The sequence below is a fragment of the Vombatus ursinus genome, unplaced genomic scaffold (assembly GCF_900497805.2).
Source record: "Vombatus ursinus unplaced genomic scaffold, bare-nosed wombat genome assembly UNPS02014163.1, whole genome shotgun sequence".
Lineage (NCBI taxonomy): Eukaryota > Metazoa > Chordata > Mammalia > Diprotodontia > Vombatidae > Vombatus > Vombatus ursinus.
Genome location: NW_020953941.1, coordinates 233,938 through 250,091, shown reverse-complemented (window position 1 = coordinate 250,091; position 16,154 = coordinate 233,938). Strand labels below are relative to the sequence as shown.

Here is a 16,154-nt window from a genome sequence, read left to right as displayed (position 1 = left end):
CTTTAGGAAAGCTTCTGAGAGGGCAAAGCCTCTGGTATGCATGTGATTTTAATTAGGGAGGATATGCTATATGTAAAGAACTAATTTTTTTAAGACAATTGGGGTTAAGTGACTTGCCCAGGGTCACACAGCTAGTAAGTGTCAAGTGTTTGGTCTGAGGCCGGATTCGAATTCAGGTTCTCCTGACTTCAGGGCAGGTGCTCTATCCACTGTGCCACCTAGCTGCCCCTAATGAACCCAATCTTAACACTCCTTAAAATATCTTATTTCTTCTTCTATACCACAAAAATTGTTGTGTGTGTGTGTGTGTGTGTGTGTGTGTATGATTCGAAGCAATACTTGAGACTCACCTCAAAGATTGCCTCAGTAAATGTACCCATAAATATTGCTTTTTTCTCCTGATTTCTTTAGTTTTGTAGTCCTATACCACTTAATCTACACATTGATACAACTTTTTATCATTTGCATTAGCTACTCTTCCAAATTTGTGTGTCTTGTAATGTTTATCTGAGTATAAGCTTAAGGTACAGACACCCAATTCTGTTTCCTTCGCAGGTTTGCAGCGTCTTGTATTACGATGGTCACAGTATGGACATACAATAGTGCTTCCTGGGTGACTGATAGTATTTTGAGTCCTGAAAAACATTCAGTTCTTTTTATCCTTCATTCCCAACACATTAAGGATGCTGGATCCCCTACCATGTGAGGATCAATTTAAGGATCTGGTGTTTAGTGAGGAGAAAAGTTGACCTACTATGTGGAGCAGAAGCTTGATTTGTATCTTAGTTCAAGAGTTCAGTATGAGGAGCAAAGAGCAAAAGTTGCAAAGAAGCAGATTTAGACTTGGTACAAGGAAAATCTTTTTGAACTACTAGAGCCCTCTAAAACTGTAATCACACTGCTCCTGGCAATAATGAGTATCTCCTCTCTTTTATTGGAAGTCTTCCCCAATCTGTTGTAATTCTAGTACCTTCTCTCCATTAATTATTTTCTATTTATCCTGTATATAGCTTCTTGTTTACATTTTTCCATGGTGTCTCCCCCATTAGATTGTAAGTTCCTAGAAGGCAGGGGCAGTCTTTTGTCTCCTTTTGTATCCCTAGCATTTGGAACAATGCCTTGGATATAGTAGGCTATTAACACGTTTATTTATTGATAACATTAAATGACCTAGTCTGCAACTTAGTTTCCTAGAGAGTTTCACTGGTTTACCTAGAATCTCATAGAGTGTGTAAAGAGTAAGGAATTAGATCCAGGACTTCCTGGTTCCAAGGTCAGCTTTCTGTTCATTATGCATCTCTTTCCCCAATTAATGGATGCCCACTTTATTTTAAGTTCTTTGAGTGCTACTAAAATGTGATTATACCCATAGACCTTCTGTCTTTTGAAGTATGTATTTTTTTTTTAGTGAATCTAGATATAATTCCAAATTGTGTTTCATTTTATTTGGATTGATTCACAATTGCACTGATGTGGTTTGGGGTTACTGGGAATCTCGAAATGTTAGGGTACAGGGCAGTATCTGCATGGAAAGAATTCACACACTCAAACCTTCTAGTCAAAGTGGCAAGGTTTTTTCTCTTTCTTTTTCTTTTTTTTTCCTTTTTGGGGGAACATGGCTACTGCAGATATATGTTTTGCATAATTTCATATGGGTATTGTGTTTCTTGTCTTCTCAGTGCATGGGAGAGGGGAGAGTGAGAGAATTTGGAACTGAAGATAAAATTAAATTGAATGTAAAAAAGAAAAGTTTGACAAAATAATTCTCTGCTGATTAGTGCATGGGGATAGAAAGGAGTATACACACATACACACACACAAACACACCTATGTCATCAACAGTGTATGACACCTTTACAGAAACTAATATACATTAAAGTATACAAACCTTACAAAAATGCAGAAAAGAAGAAATAGTAAAGGCATCATTTTACTTACTTAGTTACATCTCTCCACTTTAAAATATAAACATTTAGCTTTATTTAGTCCTTTATCTTTCTTCACTCATGTTTTCCTTTTTTATACTTCTCGTCTTCTATGTTTGTATTTCAAAGTTTCTCTGTAGTTTTGTTTTGTTTTTTTTTTCACCAGAAATAATTAAAGGTCTTATATTTCATTAAAATTCAATTTTCCCCTGTAGCATTACATTTAGTTTTGCTGTGTAGATTATTATCTTTTATGTTGTAAATCTTTATTTTTTGCCTTTTGGAGAATCATATTCCAAGCGCTTTTCTTTGTAGTAGTAGCTGCAAAATCTTGTGTGATCCTGATCTTGAGAGTGTACTGTGTGAATCCTCAGTGCTTATTTTGTTTTTTTTTTCTTTCAAGATGCTTATATTATTTTTACTTTGATATAGAAACTATGAATTTTCACTATAATATTTCTATGGTTTTTCATTTTGGGATTTCTTTCAAAAGAAGGATTTTTCATTTTGGAGTTTCTTTCAAAGAGTTTCTTTCTACTGACTAGTAGATTCTTTGTAGTTTTACTTTGCTCCCTGGATCTAAGAAATCTTGGTTGTTATTATTATGATTTCTTGAAATATTATAGCTAAGCCATTTTTTCAGTCACAGCTTTCAAGTAGTCCAGTTATTATTCATTTTTTTCTTTTCAATATTTTCCAGGGCATTAGTTTTTTAATATGATAAATTTTCTCCTATTTTTTCTAGTACTTTCATTTTATTTCTAATATTTCTTGATATCTCAGATAGTTGCTATATTTTGTCGGTGCTAATTTTCATCGTGTTATTTTCTTAGGTAACATTTTACACCTCTTTTTCTAAGCTGTTTATTATCTTTTCATATTTTAAAAATAATTCTCAAGTCTTTTTCATTTTATTTTCTTCAGCACACTCATTTGGTTTTTAAAAGTATTTTAGCTTAAAAATATTTTGCTTTTATCTCTTCCAGGAATTCCAATTGAATTTGTGCTTTAGCTGTGTTTTTCTCTAAAGCTTTGCTGGTAAATGTTTTGGAGTCATTGTCCTTCTTGGGTTGTGTCTCAAAATTTCCTGTTACTACTAGAGCTCTTTAGGAGAGATTATTATTTTTTTTATTTGTTCATTGCTTAAAATTGTTCTCTGACTTTGGAATTTATATTAAGGCTAGGATGTGTGCATTTCTAGGGGTTACACCTGAGTTTCTATCCTTTGAGTCCTTTTGCTATTTTCTTCAGGCATTTAGTATAGTGTTATTTCAGAATGTTAGGAATATCTCAGACTGGGGATCTGGATGTTTTCAGTGTTCCTAAAGTGATATGATCCAATCTGGTCCCTGTTGACATATTCTTATATCTGTACATGCCTTATTCAGTTTTGGGTCTAAATGCTATGCTTGGGAGCTTATTCCTGGTTGGAAATTCTAGTACAATGCATCTGGACTTAGCATCTATCAGTGAGCTAAGAAGCTTTGCACATTTAGAGTGACAGAACTGCTGACCCCTCTTTGGTCTGGGATTACTGCCATTTTTATTACTATTATTATTATTATTTCACTCCAAGTTTCATCACGGGCTAGAAGCTAAAAATGAGTCCCTGTTCTGCTCCTGGTTCAGAACCACAAAGCTATTATTTGCTTCTAAATGTGTTCCTTGCTCAGCAAACAGCCTCAATCCCATGACTCCACCCTCCATCACCCCTTTATATAAGTCCCTTCCTCAGTCCACCACTGAGTGGATCCATCCACTCTCTTCCCCCCTCTCTCTCCCCCCTCACTTCCCATTCTCTCCCACTCTTTAGGTATCTCTCTCCCCTCTCTCTCCTCTCTTTTCTCTTTGCTCTCCTTCTCTTTTTCTACCTCCCTTCTTTCTCTCCCTCTCTCTCCCCCTTTTTTCTCTCTCTGCCTCTCCCTATCTCCCCCCTACCCCTTTCTCCATATCCCATCCTTTCCCTTTTCATTTCGTATGGCAAAATGAAAAATCTCAAATGCTTTTGTTCATTATTTGTATTCACCAGATAAAATATGATGCTTCAGATTCTATACAAGAAGGTGAGTTTTATTTGGTTTTGCTTATCTGTTTTAAAATTTCCTATTTACAGCTTCCAGAAAAATAAAACAAAGTAACATTAATATAATGATTTTTATTTCTGTCCAGCCCTTGATTAATTCCTCTCCCCCAAGAGTGACAATGTTCTTGGAAAAATTTTAAAAAATATTCTGTATCTTGATAAATATATTGATCCTTAAATGTATCCTGGGAGTAAAAGTATAAACTATTGGTGAGATTTTAATAAAACAGAAAGAAGAAACAAAAAGCTTTCAGACCTCATTTTATCTGAGTAGTCAATCTTTGTAATCTAAGACCTGTAAAAGGCAAGGACTTTGTATTTGAGGCAGCAGTGAGTTATGGTGAACAGACCATCAGAACATTTGTTAGGTTCTGGTGAAGCCCTGTTGCTGAGTTATTGTATGACTTGTGAAAGCTTACTTAATTTTTTTTATGTCTATGCTTCTGAATATGCACATTAATCAGAATAATGAGACATCTCACCAATATCACAAGTGTCATGTACAGTGAGACCCATTAAATATGAGAATAGGCATAACTAAACCCACAGACATGTATTTTAATTTGAGAAATAACAGCTTTATTTATTCTAAAAGCTAAGAGATGAGTTATTTCTATAGTTCTTAACTAATATTCCTTAAGTAACACATCTTTCATAGCCTGCTCTAATTAATTAGCATCCATGGTTCTTCACCTCCTAGAGAATAAAGGCTGAAGTCCTTACTCAAACATTCAAAGCCCCAAAGAATTTAGCCCTCAATATTTTTTTGTTAATGGTTTTCCCACTTTTGTCCACTTTGACTGGCCTTCCATTTCCATTAAGTTAAAAAAAAGAAAAAAAATTATGGAATGGGTGTTGAATAGAAAAATAAAGATGCAAAGTGATGAGATTTTGATCATTAGGTAAAGTTTAAGGTATTGGATGAAAAGACTGAGGGATAGGAAGACTGGGAACAGAGTGGAGAATGGCCAAAAGGAGAAAGAACAGGGATTTCAGCAGGGTTTTGCAGAGCAAAGGGGAGAAAGAAATTACAGAAAGAAGATCTTTTCATGAGTTTATCATCTCACCATCACTTTACTCACTCCAGGAATGAGGTATTCTTAGAGGATGTTGGGTGTTGGCCACCTAATATTTTGGGAATTCAAAATTCTAATTCCTTGTTCCATATGCATTTAATGGCCACAAGAAAAGTAGACTCAGAGACTACTACAATAGGAAGTTTGCCTAAATCTGCAAGGTGCAGAACTCTCTGCTGGTACACTTAGAGTCTAATCTTTTTCTTCAACAATTATTTATAGTAATTGCATCAAACTTTAGAAACTTGGAGAACTGAAGCCTCCAGGGAAATGAGGGTTGTTCATTATGAGGAAATTGACTCAATAAGCTTTGTTGACTTGAAGATGAATTAATGAAAAAAGTCCCAACCCAATTTGGTCTAAACTGACCTGGAGCCAAGTATTAACTTGGCTAAAACAGAAAACAGGTGAACTGGGTCTTCATTGCTAGTTTCTTATCCTGCCTAGTATTTAGGACTCTCTCCTTAAATGTTGTTACCTCTGAAGCCAACAGAAGCATTTGCATAGGGTTTACTGTGAACTTTTGAATATCCCATCATCTAAACCCTGAAAAAAAATATTTACTTAAAACCAACAAATATTAGAGATAAAAGGATCATGTTGTATAATATACTCAATGTAGTAAAGGTGGGCTCAGGTCTAGAGAAGTTTAGTGAATATCTTCTGTAACATTCTTTCATTGTTTTTTGATTCTCTAGAGTTCTCCAAATAAACCATCATATCATCTGAATAAAGTGAATGTTTTTTTTCCTCTTTACCTATGATGATTTCTTCATTTTTTTTCTTGTATTGCTATAGTTACATTTCTATTATTACATTAGTAACAGAGAAAATGGGCAGATATTATTTACCACTGATTTGTTGGAAAAGCTTCTAGCTTGTCTCCATTACGTATAATGCTGAGTCTTGATTTTAAAAAGATTTTACCTTTCTATCATATTAAACAAAGAACCATTTATTTTAGTTTTCTGATATTTTAAATTTAAAATTAGTATTGCATTTTTTAAATATTTTTCTATATCTATTAATATAAATGGATGCTTTTTTCCTCATTTGTTATTATTCTTCTTGCTAGTGATATAGTGAAGTATATTTATAGTTTTTTCTTCCTAATATTGAATCAACCCTGAAATCCTGGTATAAGTCAAACTTTGTGTTGCAGTAATCACTTTGCTGATTTTTTTTGTGCATCAAATTTAATCATATATATACATACATGCACCTATATAACATTATTTAGTATGTATTTAGTAAATACATACATGTTATCTCTATGTAAGTCACATGCTTAATACAGTCCATTTACATTGGGATCAAGAAAGCAGTTACACCATCTCAGCTTCATGGTCATAATTAAGAGGTTGCAAAAATCTCTGAGTGTTTCAGGAGTTGGTGTTGGAATATGGAGATAGAACAGACAGGGGCCATTTTCAGATTTTGGATAAATCTCATTTACTGGATTCTATACTATCTGAGAGATCACTACATAAAGGCACTTAGACAATATGGAGGTTCTGAGTAAAAACAATTAAGACATAGAGAGGAGCAGAAATTGTTTCTGAGGAATCTGAACTTTGGGGACATTGGGGTTTGTGGGGTGTTATGTGGAATTATGAACCAAACACTCAGACTTTTCAGAGGATGAAAACACTTTGTAAGGGATGAGATCAACCTCCCATTTCATTTGAAATGTAGATCAAAAGAAGCAAAATTCAAACCTTGCCAGTAGATTTTTCAGGAAAGAAAAAAATAAAAATAAGAGTAATGAGACATTCTGCAATAGAGTTTAATACCTTCTGCAACAGAAACAACTCAAGCATTACCACTGTCTTTCTCCTATGGAGAGATATTTTCAAAATTTTTTCTTCTTTTTTTGTAAGAGGGTTGATTTGTTCCTTTTTACATATAATGAGGGGATATTGAAAAAAATATCTTGCAGTTGTATTTTGTGTTTCTTACGCATATGAAGGGGACTGACATTTTTATTAAGAATGAGAAATAACCTATAATTTTAAGACATGTAAGAAAAAGTTTTATTTTGAGTTATTCCTACAAAAGCCTTTTTTTTTCCCTAAGTGTATCTTTATGGATACTCAGAGCATAACTTCTTGCTGTTGCTTATTGATTAGATCAATTATTAAAGAGAAAAAAAATCAAGCAATAATGGAAGGGTTCTTCTTCCCCAAAGTCACTATTGTTTCCCTTTTATTGGCCCACACCAATGAAAACAGTCAGGACCAGGTCCTGGAGTCCAGATAATTGACATATTGTTAACCCTTTTAAAAGAAACTTATCTAGCTGGCACAGAAAGAGCTCCACTGATCAAAGGCGTATTTTTTTCCTTATCCTAATATCTCTCTTTCTTTCTCAAAAAAGAAATTCCTCCAGAATTGTTTATTGTTTATCTAGGCTTAGATAATTGCTTTCAACTTCCACCACATACGTTAAAACTAGTAACAGGGACATGTCAATTACACTAAAGCTTCCATAAGCCTTGGGGAGGCATGTTTCAACAGTAGTGGAGACAGGACACACTTTTGCTCTAAATTCCTAGCTGATTTTTTCCCTTAATTTTCTGGCTGTTCCTAGTTTTGATGCCCACTAAGTACAGATACACCAGTCCAAAGTGGAAAGACCAAAAATATCTTTGACTATATCAATCATAAGTAAGCTAGGCAATGATAATCCCATTAATGATCTGGTAGACTTCCTTTGGTGTGAAGGGCCAAACCTGATAGACCCAATAATCTTAAAGGCTACTTTTTTTTTCCCCTGAAGATTCCATCCACTTCCCTTTTTACCCAACAAGACTGTTTCACTCCAGCTCCTAGGTCTTCCTAGAGATGAACTTTAGGAGTTGACTTAACCAACTTTTTTTTTTTTTGCTTTCTTTACCATTTCCTATGTATAGCCCCAACACATACTAATTGCTCTAAGGAAAAAAAACAACTCACTACAGGATTAAGCCACCTACTTTTATGTGCTTTTCTTCCCCTTTATCTATAACCAATTCAATGACTTTCTGTGCTTCCTCTTTATATCATATATTGCATGAGATATACCTGCTTTATAGCATACATTATAACAAACACAAGTCTCTTTTCTCTCAGGTAGCCACCTATTTTGTAATAAGTAATATGACCAACTGTCTTGTAACAGACACACATTTTCATCCTCTTGCTCTTGGAGTGTGTATCATTTTGAGTGAATAAAACTTCAGTATTATTGTCTCTCTGTGTGACTGTTGTTCAATTGGTAGTGTCTAGTTAATGATCTCAGAGAAAAAAAAAACTCATGTGACAGGGATAAAGGAAGGGTGATATCCCTATCAGGAATTTTCTAGGCTATGTTCAGTCAAAATAAGCAACTGGTCCTTGGTCAAGGTCATTGAAATTAAATACTGAAACATAAACCAGAAATAAGGTAAGACGACTGACTTAAACCACAAGCAGAGGGGATATAACTTTTTTTTTCCATTTGGAGGTATCTAGAATCAGGGACCTGAGACACAGATTCAGAGAGGGTAGGACCTTGATGGCAGATCATCATCAAAGAGAATCTGGCTTAAGTACCTTAATGCCTGTGATTACAGATCTCCTTTAATACACAACCTTGGCTGAAATGTTAGCTCTCCGATATCTATTCTTCTGTATCTGGACAAGTCCTCACAAACACCCAGAAAACACCTTGTATACACCAATATGAAAAAAAAATTATCTAATACCTCCATCCTGGTAAGACTAAATCATTTTTGAAAAGTGTTGGTGTCTATGCACATTATTTATTATGTGAAGTTTTCTTGCTGTTCCACAGTTTCCTCATAGGAGTTTTAACTTCTTTATTCCTCAGTGTGTAGATCAAAGGGTTGAGAAAAGGAGTTCCAATGGTATAAAAGACAGCCACCAACTTATCCACAGGAAAAGTGGTCAGTGGCCTGCTGTATATGAATATACAGGGGCCACAGGATATGAGGACAACAATGATGTGAGAGCTGCAGGTGGAAAGAGCTTTTAATCTCCCCTCTCTACTCTGATTTCTCAGAGAATATAAGATAACAATTTAGGAGATCATTAGCAATATAAAGCTCACTGCACAGATGGCTCAACTGTTAAAAACAACCAAGAGGTTTAACACATATGTGTCAGTACAGGCCAATTTCATCAAGGGTTGCAAATCACAGAAGTAGTCGTTGACTCCATTGGGACCACAGAAGGGTAAATTCAAGGCAATGAAGAGCTGGGCAATGGTATGCACAAATGACCCCACCTAGGCTAATTCCACCAAGATCCTACATACCTTCCCACTCATGATAGTCAGGTAGTGTAGAGGTTTGCAGATGGCCACATAGTGGTCATAGGCCCTCAAGATGAGAACCAAAATCTCCATGCAGCCAAAGAAGTGCCCTGTAAATAACTGGAGCATGCACTCATCAAAGGAGATGCTCTTCCTCCTACGCAGACTGTCTGCTACAAGTCTTGGGGCTGTGGTGGTGGAAAAACAAGCATCAGAAAGAGACAGATAGCTCAGGAAGAAGTACATGGGGGACCTAAGTGAGGAACTGTTCTTAATGGTGACAATGATAAGCAGGTTCCCCCAAATAGTGGCAATGTAGAAAATCAAGATGATGACAAATACTATTTTCTCTCTTGCTGGGTCTTGGGTCAGTCCAACAAGAAGAAATTCAGTCACATTATTTTTCATTTCTATAACATCAGTGCAAGTGGGTTGGAAGCTGGTGAGATGTACTCAAAGCACAAAAAAGAGAAAGAAAAACAATGAAGATACAGTTTGTGTAATCTGGCAGCAAAAAACAATTCTCTGGTTTCAACTTGAACTCAAACTACTTGATTTGTCATTGAGTAAACCCCCACAAAACATTATTCTTAAAATCTAGTACAATAGACCTGCTATATTCTTTGTGCTTTGTGACTGAAGTTCCTGCTGCTCTGTTAGTCCAAATTGAGGATTTGTCTCCCAAAATCTGTGAGAGTTCATCATTGGGGAAAGACCCGATCTGTCTTTTGGTGTCCTGTATAAGGAAATAGAACATGATGAATCATATTATTCTTAATATGCACTGCATTTTAGAAAATCTCAGAACTTAAATGAACTTCATAGAGCAGGGGTAGGAAACCTGTAGCCTCAAGGCCACATGCGACAGTCTAGGTCCTCAAGTGGGGACCCTTTGACTGAATCCAAATCTCACAGAACAAATCCCCTTGACAAAAGGATTTGTTCTGTAAAACTTGGACTTGGTCAGAAGGTCACACTCAAGTACATACAAGGCTTCATCTGGCCTGGAGGTTGCAGGTTCCCCACCCCTGCCATAAGCATTCACCCATAATCAAAAAGAAAGCTCTTTTACAATGCCTCTATCAATGTGTTCTTGGCTTACAAGTAAAGACTATCAATGGAAAGGATGACTCTAATATCAGAAAGCTTTCTTTTCCGTTGAGCCTAATTCTTGGTAACTTACACTCATTGATCCCAGTTCTATACTGGGACAAAGCAAATGTAAAACGAAGAAACAACAATAAAATATCTTTCTTCCATATAACAGCCCTTTAACCATTATCAGCTAATGGTTCACAATTATACCTTCCTTAAGTCTTCTCTTCTCACACTAAACATTTACATGTTTGTTTGTTTTGGTAAGTCCTCATATCACATAGACCATAGTACCTCAACTCTCTGGGCTTTGCTTATGGATATATCTCACCTTTTTAATAGTCCATCACTTTTCTTGTTTCTTTTTTTATATTAAGTTTTTAGCTTCTCAGAATCAGAGAAAATTGTATTTAGAGCAATGAGAAGCATTAGCAGTCACCCAATCCAAATTGCTCATTTTACATTAGTTGAGATCCAGAGAGATATAAATTGATTGCCTTTGGAAAGTAAGCAACATAGATGGATTGCAGAATCAGATCTTTTTTTTCTTTTTCTCACATTATGTCAGGCAAAACAACTCTACCTAGAATTCATAGAATTGTTGAAATTAAAATTAGAAATTATATTTATACTTACCCCAAAATGTAACTTATTAGAACTCATTGTTCTAGCCTGCCAAAATCCTTACTCTAAAATCTATTATGTTAGCTCTACTTTCCAGGTTCATCCTATTTTTAGATTTGATAAATATGCCCTGGATATCTTGTGTAAGTAATTGAAGACATGATGCAACAGGGTAGATCCATGTACAAGTCCTTAGAAATTTTTCCTTCATGACCTCTCTCCAGGTTGAAATCACATCATTCATTCAACAAGTTACCTAATTCAATTACTATCTAACCTCAATTTTTTTATATTTTCTTCAAGAATACCATGAACCATTTCTTTTCAGGTGCTCAGATGGAATTTAAGGACATTTCGTCACTATCATTGTTCTGATTTAAAGTTAGTTTGATGTGAATTACCCTTGATGTAATTATACTGGCACTTATTTCAACTCTTAGATTTCTGAATAACTATTTCTTAAATAGGATACTGTATAAAAATACAGTAATTGAAATCCACCTGAATCAATCATAGCTGCACTTTCAAAAGTCTGTCATCATCCCTCCCCAAATTGTCTGAATTTTATCTTACAGGAAATAGAGTTACATCAAAATTGTATTCAAACTTGAATAATTTCAGATAAAAAGAGAAATACAGATTAAATAAAACCAGTGCTCTCTACATGGAACTTCCATTCTATCAAGGGAAATGCATGCAGAATACAAAATTTAAAATATATAAAAGTATATACATTTATCTATCTAAGTATATACATTTCTGCTTTCAAAAATAAATATGCAAAGACTTTCATAAATGCTTAATGAATTCAGCTTGTTCAAAAGATCCAATTTGGACTAATTCAATATGGTGTGTGACTGAGTTTTCAGAACCTCAGTGACTTGAGGAATTATGTGATCCATAATCCAGGACCTTCCTGTATACTCTGAAATCAAACTATGTAGTCAGTCAGTACCCTGCTCTCTTTTCCCAAGGCGTTTGTTATTTAAAAGGAAAGACAAGACATGGGATTACAGAATTTCAAAGTTGGAAAGAATTTTATTTGATATGAATTCTTATCTTTACCCTCAAAATAATTCCTGTTACAACATAATGAATGTTCCTCCTGCCTTTCCTATAATTACAGGGAACCTACTAATTCCTGAGGTATCTCATTCAAGGCTCTGAGAATTGTAATCATTAGAAAGTGTATTGCTGAAAAAAAACGGCTCTAGACAAATTCTAAAGCAGCAGAAGCCACAAAAAGACAGAGTGAAACAAATTTCCAGCCAAAGACAACCTGGATGGTTGATCAGAAAGGTATATCGTGATGGGCGGGGTGAGGAGCACAGTGCAGCATAGACGCACAGGCCGCAGCAACCCTGGAGCAGGCCTCAGAGGACTGAATTGCAGGCAGCTGTGGTGATTTCTTATTTCCACACTTCTCAACCCAGGAACACCAAAGACAACTTAGAAGGTCAGTGGGAAAAGTCTGTGACTGGGGTGACAGAAGGAGCTAGGTCTCAACCACCCCCAGGGCTGCGGCTGTTTCCTGAGCTTCTGGCCCACAGACTGAGGGGAAATTGAGTGGCTGATCAGAGGGGAATTGCAGGGATCTCTTTGCCAGTGCTGAGGCAGGAATCTCTTGCATTACAGTGCTTGGATCTGGGTCAAAGTTCTGAGGGGCAGTCCTGGGGCAAGGAGGAATGCTAATGTGGTGAAGCTTGTTGTGGTGGTGGAGAGGAAACACCTCGCCCCTTATCATAGCACCTTGGAAGAACTGAAAATTTTCAGGTCCCTAGAAGTATCTCTGAAAACAGCTGTACAAACCCCCAAACCTTGGGACAGTACATTCTCCACATTGGAAGCAGACTTTAACCTTAACAAATAATTTTAAATCAAGTAGTTGGCTGGGATCATTTGTAAGCAGTGAAAAAAGAGTCAGACTACATTATCTTACTTTGGTGATAAAGAACACCAAAACGTACAACCAGAAGAAGACAATGAAGCCAAAGCTCCTAAATCCAAAGCCTCCAAGAAGAATATGAATCAGTCCAAGGCCTTGGAAGAGCTCAAAAGGGATTTTGAGAAACAAGTAAGAGAAGTAGAGGAAAAACTGAGAGTTTTGCCAAAAAATCATGAAAAACAAGTCAACAGCTTGCTAAAGGAGACCCAAAAAATACTGAAGAAAATAACACCTTAAAAAATAGCCTAACCCAAATGGCAAAAGAGATCCAAAAATCCAATGAGGAAAAGAATGCCCTAAAAAGCAAAATCGGACAAATGGAAAAGGAAGTCCAAAAGCTTACTGAAGAAAATAATTCCTTAAAAATTAGAATAGAGCAATTGGAAGCTAGTGACTTTATGAGAAATCAAGACACTGTAAAACAAATCCAAAAGAATGAAAAATTAAAAAACAATGTGAAATATCACATTGGAAAAACAACTGACCTGGAAAATAGATCCAGGAGAGAGAATTTAAAAACTATTGGACTACCTGAAAGCCATGATTAAAAAAAGAGCCTCGATATCATCTTTCAAGAAATGACCAAGGAAAACTGCCCTGATATTTTAGAACCAGAGGGCAAAATAGAAATTGAAAGACTCCACCAATCACCGCCTAAAAGAGATCCCCAAAGGGAAACTCCTAGAAATATTGTAGCCACATTCCAGATCTTCCAGGTCGAGGAGAAAATATTACAAGCAGCCAGAAAGAAACAATTCAAGTATTGTGGAAACACAATCAGGATAACACAAGATTTAGCTGCATCTACATTAAGAGACTGCAGAGCTTGGAGTATAATATTTCGGGGGGCAAAGAAGATAGGATTACAACCAAGAATCAGCTGCCCAGAAAAACTGAGTATAATCCTTCAGGGGAAAAATGGTCATTCAGTGAAATAGAGGACTTTCAAGCATTCTCAATGAAAAGAACAGAGCTGAATAGAAAATTTGATTTTCAAATACAAGACTCAAATGGAATGTGAAGAGGTAAACAGGAAAGATAAAATCATAAAAGACTTATTATGGTTGAACTGTTTATATTCCTGCATGGAAAGATGATATTTGTAACTCGTGAGACCTTTGTCAATATTAGGGTAATTGGAGGGGAAAAAAAACTCATGTATGTGTGTGTGTATATATATATATATATATATATATAGAGAGAGAGAGAGAGAGAGAGAGAGAGAGAGAGAGAGAGAGAGAGATAGGTAGGTAGATAGATAGATAGATAGATAGATAGATAGATAGATAGATAGATAGATAGATAGAAGGCACAGGGTGTGTTGAAAATGAAGGGTTCATATCTGGAGAATAAAATTAAGGGTTGAGAGAGGATTATACTAGGAGGAAAAAGGGAGAGGTAGAATGGGGCAAATTATCTCACAAAAAAAACAGAAAAGAAAAGGCTTTTACAGTGGAAGGGAAATGGGGGAAAGTGAGAGGGAATGAGTGAATCTCATTCTCATAGAATTTGACTTAAGGAGGGAATAACATACACACTCAATTGGGTATGGACATCTGTCTTACCCTATAGGAAAATGGGGGTGGGAAAGGGGACAAAGGAGTAGGGGGATGATAGGGAGGAGGGCAGATTGGCAAAGGGGGTAATCAGAAGCAAGTACTTCTGAGGAGGGTCATGGTCAAAAGAAAGAATAGAATAAATGGGGAGGTGGGATAGGATTAAGGGAAATAGAGTTAGTTTTTCACAGCATGTGTACTATGGAAGTGTTTTGCATAACCCCACATATATAACCCATATTTAGTTGCTTGCTTTTCAATGAGGGTGGGTGGGGAGGGAGGAAGGAAGAAAATTTGGAACCCAAAGATGTAAAAACACATGTTTAAAAAAAATGTTTTCATATGCAACTGGGAAATAAGAAATACAGGAAATGTGGTTCAGAAATCCATTGTGCCCTACAGGAAAATTGAAGGGGAAGGGGATAAGAGAAAAGGGGGGAGAGATAGAAGGGTAGGCAGACTAGGGGAAGGGCTCTTCAGAATGTGTGCCATTTTGGGGTGGGGGGAGGGGTGAGATGGGGTGAAAATTTGGAACTCAAAATCTTGTGGAAGTAAATGTTGAAAACAAAAATATTAAGAAAGTGTGTTCCTTGTTCATTGATGGTTTTATTTCTCTTTCCCTGGCATCAAGACTGAATTTGACTCCTTGAGGCTTCTACCCATTCTACTTAGTTCTACCATATAAGGACAAAATGAAAACCTACTTCCTTTCCTAAGTGACTGTCATTCTAATACTCGAAGACAATTTCCTTTACAGTTGAGTTTTCTTAATTCTTTCAACTATTTTTTATTGTTATGAATTCCAACCTCTTTCATATACTATTTGTCCTTCTCTGGATATGTTTCAATTTATTGATATTCTTAACAATGGTTAGAACCCAGAATAGAACAAAATAAACCATATTTTCTTTTCCCATGGAGAGTAGAGAGGAACTGGCACCTCCTTAGTCCTGGAAAATCTTTACCTCAACCAAAGATCACATTATCTATTTTTTATTTCCTTATGATAATTTACTGCTATTGATCTTACAATATATTATGAGTGTGATATGGCAACCTATGAAGCTAATGTAATCTTGGACTAGCTTAAGAAATTTAAACATATAAAACAAGAGAGAACAAGACAAAAGACGGCATATTTGAGAATAGAGTATGACTTATTCAGTCCATGAATGCTGCAGGACCTCATGAAATGGGAAATATCTGTGTGATGGAATGAACAAGGGAGTCAATAGGGAGGAAATAGAACATGAGAAAGATTTGAAGTAGTCCCATTGATTTATTAGCAACCCTTGCTTCCTGAGACTAGATCAGATTCTAGATTCTAGATTAGATTCTAGATCAGATAATTGTCTGTACCTCTTGGGATCCTACTCATGACCAAAGTAACAACATTGAAAGGTGAAATGTTGTACTATGATATACAAAAATTGTCCTCTCTGACCACTGACTTATGGGTTTATTTTTTCTTCCTTTACTTTAGTAGTCTTGAAAAGGGGAAAAAAATTCAATCCTAACTGATAAATTCATTAAATGTCAAGTGTTTCACATTTAGTA

The 16,154-nt window shown here is 35.8% G+C and overlaps 1 pseudogene; it reads right to left on the bottom strand.

The window, feature by feature from the left end:
- Positions 1 to 8,861: 8,861 nt before the first annotated feature.
- On the bottom strand, positions 8,862 to 9,785 carry LOC114041033 (annotated as a pseudogene).
- Between the last annotated feature and the right edge of the window lie 6,369 nt (positions 9,786 to 16,154).